Below are 16,711 nucleotides of genomic sequence, written 5' to 3'. Positions count from 1 at the left end.
TGCTTATAGACATCAACATGCTCACATATGGATAACTTAATCATCAACATTTTATAATATCTGCCCAGATGTCCTTAATATAGCATTGTAAATGCACAAGTTTCCAAAGTTTTTGGAGTTTCTTTTTCCCTTAGAGGCACAAACTGAACAATACAAACAACAAGTTCAACTGTGAAGAGTAAAACGAGTCTCTAAATAAAAGGCTGAGAAAAATCCCCAAAATTTTGCTCACTGTGGAAATATCAATCTTTGAACCACTTCCAAAGACTCAAGTCCTATAGCCACCGCCACATGAAATTGTGTCAGAGCTGGGCTCAGCCCTTCCTTCTCTGAGCTGGCCGCTCAGCTGTGGGTTAATTACCAGCTCCTATCTCTCCACAGTGACTCACCTGTTGATTATTTCCTGCTCGTCAGTCCTGCTTACTTAAGCCATCCAGCCCAGATGATCTCTGCCTTCGCCTGGTCAGCATCACAGAGACTTTCTCTTGCGTTCCTTTTAAAGACTTGCTTGGCTGACATTCCTTCTGGCTCCAGATCCTGCTTACTGTTCCACTACGCTGATTCCTGGCTTCCTGACTTTCTGGCTTGTCTGACTATCCGTTCCGATTACTGAACTTTTTCTATATTTTGACTACATTTGTTCTATTTACTTTTATTATTAAACAAGTGTGATTTAACTGTACTTCTGTCTCGGTCTGATTCATGGTGTCTGACAAATTGCTTACCAGAGCCTCAGACCTGACAGTACATGAGGTCTTGATACACCTGGATGGAAAAGGATGGATGGCTTTCTCTGTGCAGGATGGTGACAAGTGCATACATTAAAACCTGGTCTCACATTTAAAAGAGGAAGAAAAAAAACACATAGTGTAGCAGTTTTCTCAATCATTTTATTAAAAATCAAGTTGCATACTCACAAAAAAGGAAGCGACATGGCAACGCAGCTTATCTGACCCAGTGTGATGATGTCACTGTTTGACTCTGCCCTTACATATTTCATTCCATAGAAAGTAATTTGAGGGATGCCGAGTATGCTGTCCGCTACTGCTATCTTTCCCCCTGCGGATTGTTGCAGCTGGCCATGCTCTGGGATGGTCTACTTTATTTTGGGTACTAAGTGGTTCTTCTGCCCCAGGGGTCTCTGCTTGTACCTGTACTTCCCTTTCCCATATTGGGGTTGACCTCTATCGGATTGCACAGTCTTGCTTATTTTTAACACTCTCATAGGCTGATTGTCTCTCATCAATATTGTCCAGTTTTTGGCCCTGAAGAAGAGAAACTCGAAAGATGACAGTTTCCTGGGCATTTACAATGTTAAGGACATCTGGGAATACTGTATATAATGACAAGTTGATGATTAAGTTATCCATATGTGAGCATGTTGATGTCTGTGAAAGTATAAGAGTCTCTGACATTTGTTCAGCCTATGTTTTTTTTTATTTGAGCCTCTACATCTGATATGAATAAAGATGTATTCCTTTTATCCACATGGCTGTCTACTGTATGTGATGTTGCTAAAGTTCTGTACACTCACAAAAACATTTTTTTCTATATGATATTGGGACGTCAGCACCATCTGTAGTCTCAAGTCACACTGTAAACATTATGCCTGATTTACCATTGCAGTCTATTCCTACACTAACTTGTCCCCTTTTCCCAATGTCATCAAGTTGCCGCAGTTCTGGACCCTGAGAGCACTCCAGTGCTGACCAGCCAATGGGAGGTGAGGTGTCACTGAGGCAACATGGGTACCTGAAGAACGGTTCAAAAATGGAAGACTGGGGATGTGGTGTGTCACGTGACCATATATTTAGTTAAGATTAGGATAATATGGTTTTGGGGCAGAGAAACAGCTGAAGGATTGCAGCTTTAAAACAGAACTTCAAGCCATGTATTTTTATTTAGCCCAGCAATATAAAAATTACAAAAGAGAGGCTTTTGCTGCAATACTCACCTCAGCTATCTATCCATCCAAGGTTCAACACTCCAAAGTATAGCACTGCTATTAGATGGATGGTGGACAGTGTCATTTACAGTAACAGTGGTCATAACGCATTACATGTATGACAGAAAGCTACACAGGCCAAAAGGGTGGTAAGAGGGTTGGAAAGGGAAGGCCACGACATGTCCATGCCCGGTAAGTACCAAAATATTTCCTCTGCTCAGGAGTCCACATGTACACTTAAGGCAAAGTCATTTAAATTTTGCCACCAGATTTCATATAAAATAAAGTGTGTCACTGTGGGAAAGCAGGGGCTCTTATCTGATTGTGCTTACTCTTGGAAGATCTTCGTCAGGCTTTGGGACAGCGGTCTTTGTTGCTCCACTTCATCTTTCTCTTGATATTCACTCAACACAGAGCTCAGGTATTCTTCCTGTGACTAGAAGAAAGGAGTCACTATCCTGGACAATAACAGCTCAGCCATCTCAACAAGGCTTTATAGCAGGACTCCAGGTAGACCTTAAAGTGGACCTTTACAAGTCTGCATGAATAAATATGAATGAATGAATACACCGCATTGTTCAATCCATTCTGTAAGTGCAAAAATTTTACTTTTGATCCTGCTGGAAATATACAGAGCTGATAACTTTCTGGTCTTGTGGCCTCTGAACTATTTTCAGTCCCTGTTCTCTATGTGGAGTACATGTTATAGACAAGGGATAGTATTCTGTAATACAAACACAATTTCTGTCCTACGGTGACAACACAAAATCTTCATAGATTCAGTACAGTGAGTGTTGTCACCCTAGGACAGGAAGTGAGTTACTGGCAGGATCACCGGGTCAAAACCAATGAAAAAAGAAAACGAATGCAGCCACCATATCTAAGGACTGATCAGCTGCAGTATAGTACATTTTTGTATTTCGGATTCCCCCATAGATCTGTTGCCCCATCAGAGTACCCCCACAAATGCCTTGCCCCATCACAGAGCTCCCATAGGTCAATTACCCCATCAGAATGTACCCTTAGATTAGTTGATTCCATAGATTAGCTGCACCCACCAGAGTACATATATAGATTAGTTGCCCCATCAGATTTGGATATCATTACCCCAATAAGTGAGATGGTCTCCGCAAATCAGTTGTCCCATCACAGCACCCCCATGAATTTGATGCCCTATCAGAGTACATATATAGATCAGTTGCCCCATCACAGTGCCCCCCCCCATAGATTAGTTGCCCCAACACAGTGTCCCCATAGATTAGTTGCCCTATCACAGTGCCCCCATAGATTAGTTGCCCCATCACAGTGTTCCCATAGATCAGTGATTGCGAACCTTGGCACCCCAGATGTTTTGGAACTACATTTTCCATGATGCTCAACTACATTGCAGAGTGCATGAGGATCATGGGAAATGTGACGAAAGAACTTAAACCCCTAGTGGTGGACTTTTAAGGTACGTATGAGATAGAAAAATTTATCAAGTATAAAAATAATTTATTGATAGTATAATATCATAAAAAACACATATAGCATAAGGAATGCATTTACAACTTAGTCACCAGTGTACATACAGTAGTCTGCAATACTCTTGCACCCAACGCATTTCGAGTACACGTACCTCCTTCCTCAGGGTGAGTATTTAGTAAGAAAGATTTCTATTCAAAAGATAAATAACATACATTGAAGTATATTGAAAATGGAAACAGAAATATACATAACTGTGCATGTATATAATGTATATAATGTTCAATCTTCATATAATACACTTAAATACACGTATTTGGGTGAAGTACTAGGTTGACATTCCATTATATTGTGGTTAAAGCGGAGGTCCACCCTAAAATGGACCTCCGCTCATCGGAATCCCCCCCCCCTCCGGCGCCACAATCGGCACCTTTCAGGGGGGAGGGGGGTGCAGTTACCTGGATAATCCAGGTAACTGCACCCACTTCCGGGCTAGCTCTCTGCGGAACGGGGCGTACGTTATGCCCCGTTCCGCAAGCGCCCGCCCCCTTCAGCAAGTGCCCCGCTGCCTGCTGGGAAACACACAGCTCCCAGAGGCAGCGGGGACCGTCCGGATTGCGCCGCGCGGCTCGCGCATGCGCAGTAGGGAACCGGGAAATGAAGCCGAAAGGCTCCATTTCCTGATTCCCATACCCAAGATGGCGGCGGGACCCGGCAGCCGAGCGAGCGATCGGCTTCGGGTGCCGACATCGCGGGCGCGCTGGACAGGTAAGTGTCACTATTTAAAAGTCAGCAGCTGCAGTATTTGTAGCTGCTGGCTTTTAAAAAAAAAAAAAAAAAAAACGCGGAGTCCCGGTGGACTCCCGCTTTAAAAACAACAAGAAATGAGACAGGAGTGCCAGGCAGTTTCTCAACTTCAAAAACTCCTAGTGTAGTTGTTTTCTAAGATGTTTAACATCTAAGCCGAATCAGAGTAGAAATTTATGCAGCTTAGTAACAAAAAGCCCAAGATTCTCTTGAACCAGCAATATGGGCAGGGTGCACCCCAAAAAGTCCACTGGGGCAAAAACAGCATGGGAAATGTAGTTCCAAATCATCTGGGGTGCCAAGTTTCACCATCACTGCCATAGACTAGTTGCCCCATCACAGTGTCCCCATAGATCAGTTGCCCCATCACAATGCCCACATAGATTAGTTGCCCCATCACAGTGTCCCCATAGATTAGTTGCCCCATCACAGTGTCCCCATTGATCAGTTGCCCCATCACAGTGTCCCCATTGATCAGTTGCCCCATCACATCACCCCCCATAGATTAGTTGCCTCATCACAGTGTCCTCAGAGATTAGTTGCCCCCCATCAGAGTACCTCCATAGATCAGTTACCCCATCACAGAGCTCAGTGTACCTGTAGGTGAAGTCCCTATAGCCTTGCGGCCAGGAGGTAGGAGCTGAGAGGAGAAATGTGCTGTAGGGCACAGAGCAGGCACAGGAAGTCATTGGTTGCTAGGGATTCCAGCACCCTGGCGGCTCCTATGCACGGGAGTGACGTCATCGCTGCTCCGGCGCTGTGAGTGGCCGGAGCAGTGACACCTGGAAGAAGATGAACACTCCATACTACAGGGTACAGCGGTGACATCGTTGGCTCCTGTGTCAGGTAAGTCACACATAATGGGCTACTATGCGATGCGGTGGGGTCTCGCAGTTCCGCCGCTGTCATTCGGCGAAGCCGCGATGACGTCACTCCCGCGAATGCGCACGGGAGCCGACACGCGCGGCAGCTCCGTTCTTGGAAATGCCGCGCTCAGTGCGCCTGCGCGCCGCTGTCTACGGCGCATGCGCCGTAGACAGCGGTGCCTGTCTTCGGGCAAATATCTCCTAAACCATATAGGTTTAGGAGATATTTCTTGGACCTACAGGTAAGCCTTAATCTAGGCTTACCTGTAGGTCAAAGTGTGTTGTAAGGGTTTCCAACCACTTTAATATCCAAACTCTACTCATGTTTGCTACAGAGTAAAATAGGTGGTGAACCATTGAAGTACCTGTCTAAGCTGAAGGTATCTATAAAACTTTACTTGATTGTTCCAGCTGGTGATTGACTTCTCATATAGGCACGTTTGCCTGCTGGATGTGGTTGGATGTGATTGATGTGATTGACATCAGCGCGAGCCAATGGCTGCACTGCTTTCAATCCATCCACTGCAACCAATCAGCGGCCAAACTGGGCGGCGAAGAGGAACGTCGGGGGCGAGCGCGGGACTTTCCAGGGGTCAGGTAAGTAAAACGAGGGGACTGGGGGCGCCGGCACTGTGAGATTTTTTTTCATCTTAATGCATAGAATGCATTAAGGTGAAAAAACATTTACCTTTACGACCCCTTTAAGCTTTCAGCGCTCTCACACTTTGAATGACTATTCACGCTACACTGTACCCAAATGAAATTTTTACCATTTTTTTCACACAAATAGAGCTTTCTTTTGGTGGTATTGAACCACTGCTGGGTTTTTTATTTTTTGCTAAAGAAACAAAAAAAGACAGAAAATTTGGGGGAAAGAAAAAAATAAATAAACGTTTTTCATATTTTGTTATAAAATTTTGCAAAAGGTAATTTTTCTCCTGCACTGACGGGCACTGGTGAGGCTGCACTGATCAGGAGGCACTAATGGACACTGATTGGCAGCACTGATGATAGGTGGCACAGATTAGCAGTACTGATGGGCACTGATTTGCAGCACTGGTGATCACTAAGGGGACCAATGTCCCTCTAAGATAAGCAGTTTAACAGCTTGCTTCTTTTCTTCATGCTAACAGCGTTCTGTTTACTTCCGTGATCTGCTGTCATTGCGTGGTAGAGGGCCCGCTGTGATTGGCCATTTACCCTACTATGTGATCAGCCGAGTCTCAAGGACTCTGCATTCATAGAGCGTGCCAGGGGGGAGTATGGGCAGCACAAGAACAGGGGGGGGGGGTTGTATATGGACGCCCTCCTGGCAATGGATGCCCCTGCTGTAGCCATCTTCCAGGCTATGGTGCGTGCTCAAAGTGGTTAAATACCACCAAAAGAAAGCCCCATGTGTGTGAAAACAATGATAGAAATGTCATGTGGGTACAGTGTTGCATGACCGCATAATTGTCAAAGTGTGACAGCGCTGAAAATTGGCCTGGGCAGGAAGAGGGTAAAAGTGCCCAGTAGGCACATAGTTAAAAGTTACTCATGTAAAAAAAAAAGGAAAATGACTTTTAGTTATATAATTAGTTTGCTTGAAAAGAAAGACACAAGTCCATTCAGTCAAAGCCAAGACTCTAAAGTGGCACTGACATGGTAAAGGTCAGTGATGGAGATCTCATAGACTGTATCAGGGCGTCATTCACAACCACAATGAGGTCATGTGGTCACACGTGTCTATAAATCTTTCCCAAAATGCCTTTCTCGCCCCACCAATGCAAATTGGCCAATACTGTAAAATGAAGAAGCGGGCGTGGTCCCTAATATTCTTTATTAGCCAATGATAACTTTAATTCAGCTAAGGACCTCCCTCGACGACGCCCTTAGCAGACAGAACAGGCAATCACCGCCCACATGTCTGACCGCAGCCAATCACCCCTCGATCCTTCCCCCTTTTCTCCTCCGTAACACTGAAGGCGTTGACCCAGTCGCCCCACCCACGCACGGAGGCGCTACCGAATCGCCTCTCGCCCCTTCTCAGACTTCTCGCCTTAGGGCGTGGCCCGCACAATCCTCCCACATGTCTCGCCTCGGCCAATGGCCCTTTGCCTTTCTCCTCCCTCGTGCGACGGGAAAGCTCGGCGCGCTCCCGCCGCCGACGCGCGCCCCCCGCCGACCCGATTTTGGCGCGTTTTTCCCTTTCTCATGGACGCGCCCCGTGCTCCGGATCTCGCGAGAAATCCAGCGGTTTCACTATCGTGTTTACACTAATTAAACCCATTACCCCCGATAATCCGAACCGAGCCAATCCGGATTAAGTCGGCCTGGTGGTTCCGGAGTCGAGCCCGCAGAGCAGTCACCCTACAACACCCCCCCTCTCCATCAGTCCACCTCACTGGCCGCCCCTCTCTGACGTAAAATATCGGTCCTTTTCGGTAATTTGTGACGTAAAATATCGCTTCTACCATCTGACGGGGGCCTTAGACGGTCTCCCTGGGGTGGGGGGGCCGCTCCGAGGTCACCTCCCCCGCCCCCTCATGACCGGCTAGTCCGCGCTGGGGAAGGGCGGCCCGGGGAGCCGCGCCTAGGAAAGATCGGGGATTTGCGGCCTAGTGTCCGGAGTGTGACGGGGGAGCACGACGGCCGACAGAGGAGGGGAGGCGGAGCAGAAGAACCCCCGCCGGGGGGGAGCAACACACCCCGGAGACTGGGGACTCCCGCACCGAAGGACGGAGGTAAGATACTACAGACAGGCCTGAGAGACAGAGCTAGGCCCCAAATACCTCCCCATGGCCCGGCACACCCGACAGCTCTGTGTACACCCTATCATCATCACCGGACAGCCCTATATAAACCCCATCACCAATATCACTCAGATACCCCCCTCATACAGATATTGTATTATAACCCCCATCATCTGTATTCACACCTATACCTGATCTATAGTCTCCTATATACCGGCCATTGTGTGCCCATCACCCCCAGATAGATATATATATATATATATATATATATATATATATATATGCGTTATACCCCCTCTATCGTGATCTAAAATATAAGTGTATAGACATGCTGGTAGGTTAATCAGATCCTGTCTAAATTGGCCCTAATATGTGTATGGATGTGATTTAGGGGGGACCTTAGATTGTAAGCTCCTTGAGCGTAGGGACCGATGTGAATGTACAATGTATATTTGTAAAGTGCTGCGTAAATGGACGGCGCTATACAAGTACTGATAATATATCACAGCCATACCAGATATGCGTGTGTTCATCCCAACATCACCCACTTCTATATAGTCAGACATTTTTTAATACATCACACCCTGATCTGTGTGAGATAATATATAAACAAAAAAATATATAATCTCCATGCTGGAAATATGTACAAACATCCAAATATATAAAAATTTGTCAGAAATTCTATCCACATATAATACATAACACCAGAAAGATGTGCCTGATCTTACCTGTGCTTCCCAAAATCGCCAAGAAATCACCCACTGATAAATATTTTTTTTCTATATATAATGTATAACATTCTATACCGATCTGTAATACATCTCTACATCACACGCTGATCTATATACATACCAGATATTTTCTATACCAGGCATTCTATGTACAAATAAGTATAAATATTTATCTTTCTCTTAAAAAAATTTTTTTTTTTATATATTTATTACTGACTTGTGTCTTTTTCGACATGAATATAGATAATATACTCCTGATGATGTCTGCAGAAACCATATTTGTGACCATATATCTTGCATAATACCAGAGTACATACAATATCATATGGTAAAACATGAGAAATTTTATTCCATACCATAGTAGCCAACTGGCATAGCCACATAATATAATCCCAGTGGAAGAATAATGAAAACACCAGACTCATTGTTGTGTGTGTCTCCACTGTAACGGCATGATAAAAATCGGTAGAGTCCAAAAGAGCATATTATAAATGTATAAAAATAGTATGAAGGGCATCGAATACCTCAACGCGTTTCGGGGCTATGTTGCCACTCTTCAAGGGCATGTAGAGGTCCATAAAGGCATTATATAGAGAGAATAGTACAGGAACAAATCTCCTCATACTTACAGACCAACCATGAGTCTGGGGACAAGGGCTGGCCAGGTGGATGTGTTTTGATGCCTATATTGCCACTCTTCAGGAGCAGATGCAACATAGATGTATATTAAGGTAAATATTAGATTGGGTATTAGAGAGAGAATAGTACGGCTGGGCAAATCATCAGTCCAGGAGCTGAGGCGGTGACCCCGTTGACACAGATGTCCCGTCTGCCTGTGCCCAGACTCATGGTTGGTCTGTAAGTATGAGCAGATGATTTTTTCCTGCACTATTCTCTCTATGTAATACCCAATCTAATATTTACCTTAATGTACATCTATGTCGCATCTGCTCCAGAAGAGTGGCAACATAGCCACAAAATGCGTCGAGCTATTAGATGCCGTTAATACTATTTTTATACATTATTTATAATATGCTCTTTTGGACTCTACCAATTTTTATCATGCTGTTACTGTACAGGCACGCAACAATGATTCTGGTGTGTTCATTATTTTACCACTATGATTATATTATGCTGCTATGCCACTGTTACTATGTTATGGAATTAAAGTTTCCTTGTTTTACTATATCATATTTTATGTACTCTGGTATTATGCCAGATATATAGTAACAAATATGGTTTATCCACCAAACATCATCATTAATATTATGTTGTGTTGCCCCCCTGGCTGTATGCTTCACATAAAGTCCTAAACCTTTTTTCTTATATATCCAAATGTCGGGGATGGAGGTACATTCTAATGTCCTCATATAAAGTCCCAACTTGTTTCTCATCTATCTATCTATTTATTTATTACTATACTATACACCAGACCCCATACTTCCTGATATATACACCTCCATAGCACACACTGATGCATTAGTATACCATATGTATATTATTTTCTTTGTCAGGTGTTCTATTTATGTTACCCCAACAGCACCCATAGATCCACCACAGACATACACCAGGGCCCCTCCATCCTGACCTTTTATTACTTCTCCGGATCACACACTGAACTATACACAGCCATATCAGATACAGTTAGTAATTTCTATACTAGGCCTTGTATGTCCATCCAAATATATCTCTTATTATCACCGGTTATAGATCAACCACTGAGGCATACTACTCCTCCATACCATCACCAGCCAATAGTGCGACCACTGATCAATAAATGTCCATACTAACCATCACCAGCTGTAACAACCTCTGATGTATATTCCTCCATGCCATCACAGGCCATAGATCAAACACTGATTTATACACTCCCATACCATCATCCGATATGGATCAACCACCAATGTAAACTCCTCTATACCATCACCAGTCATAGATGTACCACCAATGTATACTCCTTCACACCATCACCAGTCATGGATCAACCACCAATGTGTACTCTTCTATACCATCACCTGTCATAAATCAGCCACCAATGTATATTCCTCTATACCAGGGATATGCAATTAGCGGACCTCCAGCTGTTACAGAACTACAAGTCCCATCATGCCTCTGGGTGTAATGCTTGTGGCTGTCAGTGTCTTGCTATGCCTCATGGGACTTGTAGTTCTGCAACAGCTGGAGGTCCGCTAATTGCATATCCCTTCTCTATAGTATACCATCACCTGTCATAGATCAACCACCAATGTATACACCTCCATACCAACACCAGTTCTAGGTAAACCACTGATTTAGGCTGCTTTCACACTGATCAGTTTTTCAGCAGCCATAGATCAACCACTAATGTATACTCTAGAGCAGGGGTAGGCAACCAGGGGCCCTACAGCTGTTGTGGAACTACATTTCCCATGAGGCATTGCAAGGCTGGCAATTACAATTACTCCCAGAGGTATGATGGGACTTGTAGTTCTGCAACAGCTGGAGGGCCCCAGGTTGCCTACCCCTGCACTAGAGATGCATATCTATATATCTGGAACTGTTCCTGAATAATTATTTTCTTTCCTTCATCCGTACACAGGCTCTCTGTGTTGATGGGGAAGGGTATAATTCAGTATACCTATCAACCATTAATATTTGCTCATGCCTGTGCTATATACAATTTTATATACCCCTGTTCACATATAATTCTCATACCTATGTTAATGACAGATTTGTGTTTATACTTTTGCACTAACTTCATTCACGCACTAGTTTTTGATTACAGATTTATCCACTTGACAACAACTGATGTTCACATTCACAAATGCACTAGGGCTGCAACTAATGATTATTTTCATAATCGATTAGTTGGTCGATTATTGTTTCGATTAATCGGTTAATAACCTTAAAAAAAAATAAGTGGGTCAAATTGACGTTCATTTTCAACCACAGTGACGGGAATATTTGGAAATAATAGAAAACTTCTTAGTCAAAGTAATTTTCAGACAGTGTATGTGGTTTTCTTTTAGAAATGACATTCATTTTAAAAACAGAACGTTAAAAACAAGTGAAAATTTCAAACAAAATTCTTTCATTCAGCGAATGTACAAAGACTTTTCGTCTGAAAATTCTCATCTGAAAATTGATCTGTGTGACCAGCATAATGCTCGGTACACACCTATACAGTTTGCTTTTGATCTGTTTCTGCAGTGCTTTTTGCTGTGCGTTTTGATTTTTGCTCACATGATTTTACTGCAATTTGCATTTTTTTGGGCAGATTGAAAAACACAAATTGCTGCAAAAATGCATTACATGCTTTTCTGCAGCTTCTCCATTGAAGCATATTGAACCAATAAAGGACCATTTTGCGTTAAGTCCCTGACCCTTTCAGATGTGAACGTGTCCCATAGGAAACCATGTAAATGAACTGTATTGTATTTCTGCAAAAAGCACCAATAAACACATAGATGTGAACTAGGCCTAAAATGTTTAGTAACATAATGGGGTTAAAAAAAACTAAAATTAGCCCTTTATAGTAAAAAACAAAAAGAGATAATCACTACTGTAAGGGGTTAATTTTTTTTACTGTAGAACGATGAAAGTAATATTTACAGTAGTGATTATTTGCTCTTTGTACTATAAAGGGCTCATTTTCGTTTTTTTTTAACCCCATTATGTTACTGGCCGATTAATCGATTCATTTCATAATCGATTAGTTGTTTCAGCCCTAAAATGCACCTTCCACATACCAATCACTATTTTAAGCTTCATAATATCTGCATTGTAGTGCAGTATTAAAACTTTTATATATTGATGGCTGCTTTAGTTTCCTTAGTTCCTAGTTTTTCTGCTTCATTTTCACCTGTTGATCTGACCAGTAGTTATGATGATTTTCAACTTCCTTTAACAGACCAAGATTTCCAGCAAAAGTGGGGGTTGGCAGAGGGTTGAGACAAACCCTTTGACACTGCCAGCAATGCTAGCAAAGGTCATTTATTCCAGAAGGAAAAACTGTAACTGCTTAAAGCAGACCTAAACCCACCAACTGCTTTCCAGAATGTCAACTGTCACAGGTGCTTGTTCTCCCAACTGAACTGTCAAGCCATCAAATGGCTGGTGCCATAACTGATGGTATGTGTGGCACCGTGACAACTGCAATTCAAACAGTGGCTAAGATGGCAGCTTCCTTGGTTGTAAAGTATGGGAGGGGGTTAGTCCCGCTTTAAAAAGCTGTTAGCGGGAGTTCGGCTTTAATTTGATTAGTCAATTGCATCTAACCTTACCCTCTCTACAGATTGACAGTGCTGCTGTCCAAAGGAATCCGTGTTGCTCCTCTCCCCTGGATGATTGGAGACACTATAAGGCTCCGTTCACACCATGGCGTTCTGAATAGCGAGCAGAATCTCTGCACTTCTGTCCATGATTCTGAATCACCGCAAAACGCGGGATGCACCTGTGATCCATGTTATTTTCAATGGCACCAAATTGTGGGACTCCTGTCACCCAAAAGAAGTTCCAGAACTTTTTCTGGGCGACAGACGACTCACAATTTTTGTTGCGTGATCTTACCTTGATTCGTTGGGCGATTTGGGTGCCATTCAAAGTAACATTGCACACTCGTTCAGTGTTTTGCTGCGATTCCACCCACGATCCGGAATGCCATGTTGTGAACGAAGCCTAAGACAGGGGAAGTGTGTTACTGGCTGCATCACTTCTGAGAGACCTGGCTTTGATGGGGCCCCGCCCCCCCCCCCCCCCCCCCACGGTCAGACCATTCAGAAAGCACTTTGCGCATGCGCAGTAGGGAACAGGCTTCACTGCTGGTTTCCCTTGCAGGCAATTGCAATGGCAGCACGCGAGAGCTGAGGGATGTTTTTTTTTCTTCTCTAAAGCGGAGTTCCTCCTGGAAAAAAAAAGGAATTCAGCAGCTACAAATACTGCAGCTGACTTTTACAATAAAGACACTTACCTGTCCAGGGCGCCCGCCATGTCCTCACTTGAACCCGACACGTTCATTGGCTCCAGGTGGAGGTGCTGGCAGCTTAAGTAATGGAGTTTGGAAGTAAAGCCTTACGGCTTCACAGCCTGGTTCCCTACTGTGCATGTGTGAGTTTCACGGTGTGTTCTGACTGGTCCCTGCTGTCTTCTGGGACCTGTGTGCTTCCCAGACATCAGGGGGTGGGGGTAGAGGGGCCCGACCAGCATAAACCGCAGTGGATACTGCAGTGATCTTTTGCCGGAAGTGGTAGCAAATACCTGTATTAGCCAGGTATCTGCTCCCCCCCCGAAAGGGGCCAAATGTAATACGGGAAGTTCCATTTCTGGGTAGAACTCCGCTTTCATTGTATATTTCCCCTGCTTTTAAAAAGACCAGAGAGTGCGTTCTTTAGACCCTTTTCACACTGAGGAGGTTTTCACACTATAAAGTAGAAGCTGAAAAGCACCTGAAAACGAACTCCCATTCATTTCAGTAGATGCTTTCACATTGTGGTGGTACGCTTGCGAGGCAGTGAAAAAAAAAATCCCGCAAGCAGCATCTTTGGGGTGTGTTTGGCTCGCTTTAAAACGTGCCTCAAAAACACCCCTGCCACTTCCAAAGTGCCTTAAAAGCATTTAAAATGCGCTGCAAAATGTCACGTGACCTTAAAAAAAAAAAGTGCACTGCTAGCACCTCAAAAGTGAACAGCGTTTTATAGGCAGTTTTTGTAGTGCTTCAGTGTGAAGGGGGTCTTATGCATATTATATCGGTTAAAAAAGCTATTCTAAAAATTTTGTTTATTTGCATCTATATCAGCTTGTGTGTTTTTATTTTTTTTTTTTTTTTTTTTTTTTAAAAACCTTACCTCCATAGCTGAATTATGCACTAAAAACATGCTTGTATTCCCAGCAATCCAGAACACGCATGGTCCCAAACCACCATCTTTTGATGTCATCAGGAGTACCAATTGTCTCTTCCAGCTGTCACTGTGATGATGCTGGGAGAATGTGAAGGGTGAGGGTCTGGTTTTAGAGGCTAGATTCATTGTTAAGGTCAACTTCTCCAAAAACCACCCCAAAAAACTGCCTGTGCCTATTGCATACCTCCTGAAGCCTGACTGGAATACTCCCAGGATGTTGCCAAGTGAGGCCTAGTCATTACTGTTCACCTCCACCATCACAGGAGGGTGTGCTTTCTCTGATGCAAACCCCCTCACATGCTCTCTTTTCCCTGATGCAGTAACGGAGATCAGCGTTTGAGAGCTCACTCCTGTGATGGAGGTCAGCAGTAACGGCTGAGCTTCTCATAGCATTCTGGGAGTTTGCTAGTCGGGTTTCATAAGATATGTAAGTGGCCTTCACCTATAGCAAGGGCATTGTTCAACTTTGTTCAGTGTTTTTATTTATTTTATTTTTTTTACCCACACATGCCCCCTACCTGCATAGGCAGTTTTTCGATAAATGGTTTACTAACCCTTTGAATAAAAAGAAAAAAATAAATATATATATATATATATATATATATTGTTTCAAGCAAACATGCTTTCAGTTGGAGCTTACGAATGCACTCATCACCGCAACTTGTATTCCACCGACAACTAAGACTGGGCTTCCACTACTGCAAATTGAATGTGGATTTCATTAAGAATCATTATCGCAATTTATTTATTTTTGTTGGGATCTTGACAAAGTATTTCCTGATTCTTTCTATGCAAGAAATTCTCTGCTCTGCTAAAGCCAACAGCTGTCAAAAGAAAGGGGGGGGGGGGAAGAAACAGGCAGTCTGCTAAGAATTGCAACATTCTTTAGCAGTGGAACTTAAGTATAAACATTGTAATGATTTGTCCTTTAGCTCAAAGGAATACACTTTGCTGTGTAAATTGGGGAAGTTTAACCACATTAAACCTTTTTCTGACATTTGTTGATTTCAAGTTAAAATATTTTTATTTTTTCTAGAAAATTACTTAGAACCCCAAACATTAGGTATCTCTCTATATCTCTAGGTATCTCTCTATATCTCTAGGTATCTCTCTATATCTCTAGGTATCTCTCTATATCTCTAGGTATCTCTCTATATCTCTAGGTATCTATCTCTCTATCTCTAGGTATCTATCTCTCTATATCTCTAGAGAATAAAATGGGGATTGTTGCAATATTTTGTCACACTGTATTTGCGCAGCAGTTGTTCAAATGCAATTTTTTTGGGGGAAAAAATTTACACTTTAATGAATAAAAAATAAAAAAACGTTTCTAGTTCAACTCAGACCAAATGGCTGTCAGTAACTATATTTAGCAGCTGTGACACATCTGCATGAATACATGAACAGTGACTGCATTTGATTGGATGTAGTCGCTGCTCAGCTGACAATTTTCTACCCGGCTCCTGCAATTTTTAAATCCAATAAATTGTTGAGTCAGGTAGTGCCCTCATGGCTACCTTGTGGCTCCTATTGTAGCCAATTCAATTGGAATTGTCCGAAATTTGAGCTGAAGTCAAATGCTGCCCATACACATGGCACTTTTAACCAGCTTTGGAGTAGGTTGGGGTAACTTTGCCACAAGTGTTTTTTTACTGAAGCAAAGAAAACTGTTGGTCGGTCGTATTGATTTAGTAGTTTTTGCTTTGGAAAGCTGGTTCTAAATGCTTGAAAAATTGTGTGTATGGTATTTATTTGTGTAGGCAAAGTATTAGTGTTTGTTTCAACTCATTTATTGACCCCCCTCCCAAATAAACTGAAGTTTGGTTGTTTTAAGGCCTCATGCCCATGGACATTTTAAAAAACGAGCTGCAAAGCTAGTACCGACGCCAGGAAAAAAAGAAAAAAAGCTGCGTTTAAAAAGTGAGGTGTGTTTTTTTTTTTTTTTTTTTTTTTTTGCATGGGCGTCAATATCCGTTTCAGCCACGCTAGCTTTGAGCCACGCTAGCTTTCAGCCACGTTTCTCTGTCTCTATTCAAAATCGATGGTTCCCTATGGGAGCCCATTGATTTGATTAGAAGTCTCACCAGAAGTAGGATCAAGGTGCAGTGGGGCTTGTGTGCTGAGAATCTTGAAGGGTAACCTTGACAATTTTGCGTGAGGTCTCCTCCCCCCCCCCCCCCCCCCCCCCCAGATCCATACCAGACCCTTATCCGAGCATGCAGCCTGGCAGGTCAGGAAGGGGGGGGGTGGTGGTGATCGAGCACCCCCCCCCCCCCCCCCCGCTCCTGGA

General features: G+C 43.3%; 1 protein-coding gene across 4 annotated transcripts in view; it reads left to right on the top strand.

Moving 5' to 3' along the window:
• The first annotated feature begins 7,222 nt into the window (after nt 1–7,222).
• TLK2 (tousled like kinase 2) overlaps nt 7,223–16,711 on the top strand; it is a 92,155-nt gene continuing 82,666 nt past the window's right edge. For 3 of the 4 annotated variants that reach the window (XM_077460143.1, XM_077460142.1, XM_077460140.1), the window contains exon 1: nt 7,223–7,805. The gene's annotated coding sequence lies outside the window, so the exon portion shown is untranslated. The remainder of the gene's footprint in view (nt 7,806–16,711) is intronic. The other variant, XM_077460141.1, reaches the window with a different exon arrangement.

This window comes from Lithobates pipiens, unplaced genomic scaffold, assembly GCF_037356315.1.
Source record: "Lithobates pipiens isolate NorthernLeopardFrog02 unplaced genomic scaffold, aLitPip1_a1.2 Scaffold_28, whole genome shotgun sequence".
Lineage (NCBI taxonomy): Eukaryota > Metazoa > Chordata > Amphibia > Anura > Ranidae > Lithobates > Lithobates pipiens.
This window is presented reverse-complemented; position numbering and strand designations above follow the sequence as displayed.